Source organism: Zootermopsis nevadensis, unplaced genomic scaffold, assembly GCF_977971745.1.
Source record: "Zootermopsis nevadensis isolate Lab colony 2312 unplaced genomic scaffold, Znev_1.0 Znev_ptg000025l, whole genome shotgun sequence".
Classification (NCBI taxonomy): Eukaryota; Metazoa; Arthropoda; class Insecta; order Blattodea; family Termopsidae; genus Zootermopsis; species Zootermopsis nevadensis.
This window is the reverse complement of record NW_028259157.1, coordinates 1431642-1438733: the sequence shown is the minus strand read 5'-3', so window position 1 is coordinate 1438733 and position 7092 is coordinate 1431642. Positions and strand designations below refer to the sequence as shown.

At 38.6% G+C, this 7092-nt stretch overlaps 1 long non-coding RNA gene across 1 annotated transcript; it reads right to left on the bottom strand.

Annotated features, from left to right (window-relative positions):
* Positions 1-265: 265 nt before the first annotated feature.
* On the bottom strand, positions 266-6665 carry LOC147872613 (uncharacterized). The gene is made up of 3 exons (XR_015537044.1): positions 6131-6665; positions 5454-5581; positions 266-2092 (listed from the first exon to the last, which is right to left on the bottom strand). It is a non-coding gene; the product is annotated as an uncharacterized LOC147872613 (long non-coding RNA).
* Between the last annotated feature and the right edge of the window lie 427 nt (positions 6666-7092).

Here is a 7092-nt window from a genome sequence, read left to right as displayed (position 1 = left end):
ACTTTTAATTACAGAGTAGCAGTTCGTGAATATAATCAAATATTGTCATTACATCGAGTATTGTCAAAGACTTCCCATTTTTGAAAAGGTGACATCGAATGATGACGCTCTGATTGCATAAAATCGATTAAATCGGTTCAAACGTTATCGCGAAAATAATCGTTACGTATGATACATCAAAATTCGCACCATAATAAAATATGACAGTAGGTTAATAATATAATCGGGGGGCCCTAGGAAGCATCGCTCGAAGAGGGAACAAACCTTTGGGCAAACAACACATTTTATTATTTTTGTACAAAATATATTAAATTATTCTTGTGTAATAAGTTACAGAAATATACATCAAATATTCTATTTACAAACAACAATCTAATATTGTCAATATACACAAACTAAAGAAAATAATGAATAGCGTGGAACTACATCGGACTAGCAAATTCATTGGATTACACGGCGTTTCTCAAACCCAGCCAGGCGATGTTGCACGGCTCTGAGTTTCGTTTAAAGCAGTAATTACACAATAAGGATAATTTTAAGTAGAAAAGTTTAATTTCTTCCATGAGAAACTCACTGTTCACAATCCAAAATACCATTACATTTATTATAAAATCATTGGTCGAATAGCAAAGTATATTTTATTTAACCTCTGAGTGTTGGGAATATTCTTCCGCATGGTTCTAAATCTAATTTGCATTATTTTTTTTACAGAATTTCGTCGGAATAAACGTTTTTGTGCTATTAGAAAGGGAATGTTGGAATGGTGTGTCTCGCACGATAATTTGGTATTACAAATGTAGATTGCAATTTTAACGTAGATGGTCTGTAGCAAGTTTCGTCACAATCTACTGGCACAGAACATATTTTATTTCATACAGGCAACAAAGGACATCCGGCCGAGGTCGATGGATTTTTAAGGTTGATGAAAATCCGTAGCACAACTTCCTTCAGAGGAGAAGTAAAGCCAGAGGTCCCATGTCGTAGATTTACGGCATGTAAAAGAACCTTGCGAGCATGATACGAGATGTTTCGTAAGCAAAATTCAGAGGCCATTTCTCACCCAAGTCTCTCCTGATTCACTGCTAGATGGCTCTGGCAGTCAAATCAGGATTGAGTAGAAATTGTGTATTCACTCACTACGCTTCAATGCACGCTTCAAAGACTAAGAAACCTCCGAAAAGGAGGCGGCAATGACCCATTACTGGGTTAAGCTACAAATAGAAACAAAGGACGTGAATTCCTTCATGAACAGTAACTTTTTGACGATACCTAAAGCGTGTACATTTAGATGTAGAAAACAGAGAACCAGGTTATCGTTGACACATAAGTGCCGCCCCCGTCAGCTGAGTATGCACAATTATATTTAGTATCATATTTTCCTTGAATTCCTCCCATTTTCAGTTAAAACAATACATTTCTGAGATCTATACACATTTTTGTGTTGGACGAAGCTCATGTAGGGTCATCCGGTAACGTTGCAATTCACAGTCAAATATTCCAGCCATCTTCAGGGTTCGGTGAAGATAATTCTTTTTTATACCGGTAAAAACACATTTTTTTTTATTTTCGTGCCTTTTCAATATTACAACTAATTTTCCAATGTCCAAAGTCGATGCTAAAAGCATAATTAACCAGTCCTCAAAAACACAGTGGGGAGGTTTATGTGAGTAATGTTAACTAACTGCGTATACGTTTGAGAAAGAGATTCCACACATTGGCTAGTACACATTAATATTGCCACAGACCAAGTGGTTCGGAAACAAACTACTTCAACTTCGTAAGACTTGAGGTTCTCACAGCGGTGAATATGAAGATTTCTGTCTTCTGGGTTATTGCGCTGTGTAGTCTGGTCGATGTTAACCAACGTTTCAGAGGTCATACTGCCTCCGTCATCAGGGCGATGAATATGCCAATAGGGTGTGAGGAGTTGGATTTTATAGGCAGGGACGTGAAAGGTGTAGCCTGCCCCGAGCCAATGGGAGCAGGTATGGGAGTGGACCAATGGTAGCACGTGGGCGAGGGTGGGAGAGGGAGAGAAAGTATCTGGTCACTTCGGTTCCAGGATGTCGAACGATGTCGGCCGACAAACATCCTGCAACAAAAGAACGCGTTCGGACATTACAACGAATCAAGTCTAACCCGGTGTCCTACGTGGGCGATTAAATGCGAGCGGTGCGAGTTGCGTGGGTGAAGCGGAAATATCAAACTGGCTGTTTGTGTGGCGCTGTCCTAGGTTACAGCGAAGCGGTCGGCGGCCAAAGTCCAAGATCAAATATTTCGATATTTTCGCGCAGGTCGCTGCGCTGGCCAGTAAGGCGCATGCGCAAGGAAGCTCTGACTGTGCACTACAGGGAATTGGCATGCGCAGGAAGGCCGTGTGTTTCTCTCACGCAGGACACAACAAGCGATTCCCTTATGTCATATGACACCCCATGCTGCTTATGCAGCTCGCTTCTTATCGCTCACGTAGGACATTGCCTAATGTCTCTGCCGATTCTACAGAATGTCTAGCTTAACGCGGAACCACGAAGCTAATCAGCAGCGAGCGAATTACGGGGAAGCGAGTTGTCCACAACGCAGACCATGGCCATGCTAGTGGGTCGGTTTCGAGTTACGTGGACATTCCGTATTGTTAATACCATCCTTTCAACCTTTGTCCATTGTCTGTAATCTTGAAAACAGCACAGCGTCTTAAAAATTTGATCTACTTTTTATGTTGGTCTTCAGAAGGGTAACGCAAAGTGCACTTACAGATAAATATCGAAGTTTCGGAGAACAAGTCAACACTGCGTCACGACACAGAAGAGCAACTTCGACAAAGTGTTAAAAAAGAGATTGCTTGCCTACTCAATTGGATCCATTAAAAATATTTAATAATTAACTGTACGTAAGACTTGAGGTTCTCACAGCGGTGAGTATGAAGATTTCTGTCTTCTGGGTTGTTGTGCTGTGTAGTCTGGTCGATGTTAACCAACGTTTCAGAGGTCATACTGCCTCCGTCATCAGGGCGATGAAGATTTCCGTCTTCTGGGTTGTTGCGCTGTGTAGTCTGGTCGATGTTAACCAACGTTTCAGAGGTCATACTGCCTCCGTCATCAGGGCGATGAGTATGAAGATTTCTGTCTTCTGGGTTGTTGCGCTGTGTAGTCTGGTCGATGTTAACCAACGTTTCAGAGGTCATACTGCCTCCGTCATCAGGGCGATGAGTACGAAGATTTCTGTCTTCTGGGTTGTTGCGCTGTGTAGTCTGGTCGATGTTAACCAACGTTTCAGAGGTCATACTGCCTCCGTCATCAGGGCGATGAAGATTTCCGTCTTCTGGGTTGTTGCGCTGTGTAGTCTGGTCGATGTTAACCAACGTTTCAGAGGTCATACTGCCTCCGTCATCAGGGCGATGAATATCGCCCTGATGACGGAGGCAGTATGACCTCTGAAACGTTGGTTAACATCGACCAGACTACACAGCGCAATAACCCAGAAGACAGAAATCTTCAATTAACTGTACTATAGCGTCAGATAATCTCCTTAGGTTGCAAGAAATTAAAATAAAAAATCTGCTCTACATATTTCTGATGATGGTAATTAACATCACTGGATTTATGTTTTGTCCATCACCTGGTATTTTGAAGATAACACGAAGTTTGGGTCTTTCCAGAGGGCCAAAATGAATAACTACTTTCCACCTTTACACTAGAAGACGAAATCAGATCCAATTTCCTGGACGTTTTCATTAGATGCGTCGCATAATGAACGCCCGAAAGGCAGAAAACGTACATACAAAATTTAACAGGTAACTCGGCGGACAAAATCCTAGCGCTTCGTTCATTCGTATGAAATTCCATTTATGGAAACTGCCGAATAATGGGATAGCATAACTGCTTACGACATGTACATTAAATTCCTGCATCTGTTAATGGCAAGTTTATGTAAATTTGCATATAATGACTCGTTCCTTTAGATCAGGGGTGGCCAACCCAAATGATCTTTCGGGCCACTTTGGAAATGCATCATAACTCCGCGGGCCACATATAAAATTATATATCCCCATATTAGATTTAGATACACTATAGACATTTTTTTGGAGTGAAAAATTGAAACATAATGAGTTATTATTATTGTGTTTACTATTATTCTTACATGTAAACATAGATAATATAATAATAATGATACTAAGCGTACATTGTAAAGAAATATATAGCACTAAAAATTAAATATAAAAAATATATAAATATGAATGAAATAAAAATAATGAAATCATTAAAAAATATTTATTTTACTAGTGCGATATTTGTTTCTCCACTCTTTCACTTAGCTTTTGCAAATCGATCTCAATTTGGGTATTTGCACATCGTAATTGGTGTTGCAGGTTAGCGTCCGTTATGTTTGAGCGTGTTTTGTGTTTGGTCAATTTCATTTTCGAAAAAAACGATTCGCAGGTGTAAGTTGAACCAAAAGCGCTAACAACTTTTTGTGCCAGATTTCTCAAATTGGAAAATTTCTCTTTTGTGACGTAAGTGTTATAAAAATCTATTTTTGATTCTGATGTTTCAAAAATGTGTTTTAATTCAATATTGCACTGTAAGTCAACCAGTTCCATTTGGAGATATTCTGGGGCCGACTCGATTTTAACATGAAAGGGAGATGAATATATTTCAAAAATTTTGTTGTATTTGTCTAACTCTAAATTACTGAATCGGCTTTCAAAAGCAGCTGTAAGTTTTCTTATTTCTTTTGCATATTTGATGTAATTGTTACATTTTGATTTCTTAAATTCTTTCAACAATAGAAAGTGGTGAGCGTTATTACTTTTCAATTGCGATTCAAATAACAACAATTTCTTCTGAAATGCTTTGATGTGATTAAATGTATCGATTATAAGGTTATCTTTTCCTTGCAATGATATATTTAATTGATTAAGTTTTTCGACAATATCCACTAAAAAGCATAAATCCAATAACCACTCATCATTTCTTAATTCTGGTACAGGTCTTTGCTTGTCATTCATAAACAAGTCAATTTCTTCTCGTAACTCATAAAACCGCTGTAAACATCTTCCACGACTTAACCATCTGACTTGACGGAAGTATACAACGTCACCATATTCAGAATCTAATTCTAATTTTTTCTCATAATTTCGACAGATAATTTTTGAATATATGGATGCACAAATAATGTAATTTTTTTAATACATTGGTTTTCACTACTTTGGCCATTATAAAATAAATATATTTTGTAAAAGTGTGATGAATCTCGCGGGCCGGAAAAATGTTCAAGGCGGGCCACATGCGACCCGCGGGCCGCGGGCTGGTCACCCCTGCTTTAGATAGTAAAGTATGTTCTGAAGTCTTAATCTGGGGCAACACGGGTCTGGTTCTGAATAGACAATAAATTCACTCATATATGCAAAATGGGCCATGGCAATAAGACCAAAAATGTATCTTCAGTCAACTTACCATTAGCAGATTGTTCACGGCTTCCATCCTTTGTATCTTCGAGTCGACAGGAGATTTCAATTCAATTCAATTCAATTCATTTATTTGAGTGCTTGGCAACAGCCAAAAAGGCCAATAACAGCCGAGCACTAACAATACAAAAAAATAATAAAAGTAAACATAGCAATACAAAAACAAATAATTAAATAAATATATAAATGTACAATATAATAATGATAATAAATCAATTCATTAATTTATTGCAAAATAATGAACAGTAAATGAGCTAAATAATATGCCTAAAAGTGAAACATTAAAATAAAAAACAAACAAACAAATGAACTAATTATATAAATGTACAATATTCAATTCAATTCATTTATTTACGTGTTTGCCAAATTAAATACTTCAATTCTATAATTAAATTCTTTATTTAATGTACTCACCAACAGCTGCTATAGCCAATTACAGGGCAACACAAACAAACAAACAAAATACAAAGACAACACAGAAAAGGGAAGAAAAAAAAGACATTAAAAACTTAATAGATAACATAAAAAGCAAATTTAAAGTACAAAAGTAACCAATAAGATCCACTCTAGGTATTATCCCTTATGGAATAAGTGTCATCAAAAGAAACATTGATTATACCAAAAATGTCCAAGAATGTACAAACATAATTAGCAGCAATGACACACCTGGCTGAAGGACTGTGTCTCAGCGCACCGCACACGTAAAAAGCAGCATAATTCTTCTCTAATCAATAAATAATACACGAACAAATATAAATCGAGGTTAACCAAGAAACAGCGTTTCTGTTTCCACTACCCTGACGTCACTTTCCTGTGATCGTCTTTCTTGTCCCCACACGAAGATGAATTTCCGACTTTGATGTTTCTGTTGTTCTTGCGATTTGCATCCAGGTACAAGAATTTGTCAATCACTTGACGTACTGTTGAATGCCTTCGATCCAGAGGGTTTGGGTACATTGCTGAGCGTCACCACACACACACACGGCTTCCTATTGGTGCAAATAGTTTTCTGAATTGCTTTTATAGTCTCCACACATCATCACAAACGCTGCCTCAAGACATTTTGATCGTGCAGATAAAAACAAGAGGCGGTGTGAGAAGAGCAACTGACGTCAGCGACCTTGGTCTCCAACCGTTTTGTGCAACGTCACTCGGCGCTGGCAACGGGGGATACTCTCAATTTCATGTGAGTAGATGTAAACACCGGTTGTCTGAAATAGACTGGGCAGCCTCAGAACCTAGTGGTTCGCTCGGCCGCCATGTTTGGTATTTCCAATAAATAATATTTAGACAGAAGAGCGATGAATTGGCAGGAGGTTGGTGAAAAGTGTTAGAGGAGATTCACAGTTTATCTCTTCGCCAGGGTGACCAATCAAGGCGCCATGAAAACTTTCGAGTGACTGAGGTACGGAAGCACTGGATATAGGCAGTTGTCTTCCCACCTCGGCCGCATTATTCTCGAGAAACAGTCCACATCACGCACTGGACAGGAGGCAAGGTAGATATTAGAACGACGTATTCTGGCTGGCTGGCTATACACATCACGAGAGATAAATGCAAGGTCACAGTTGTTTTGTCGACATTAGAAACCGCGTTCTTCGCTTAATATAAAGCTAAAAGAACACCCA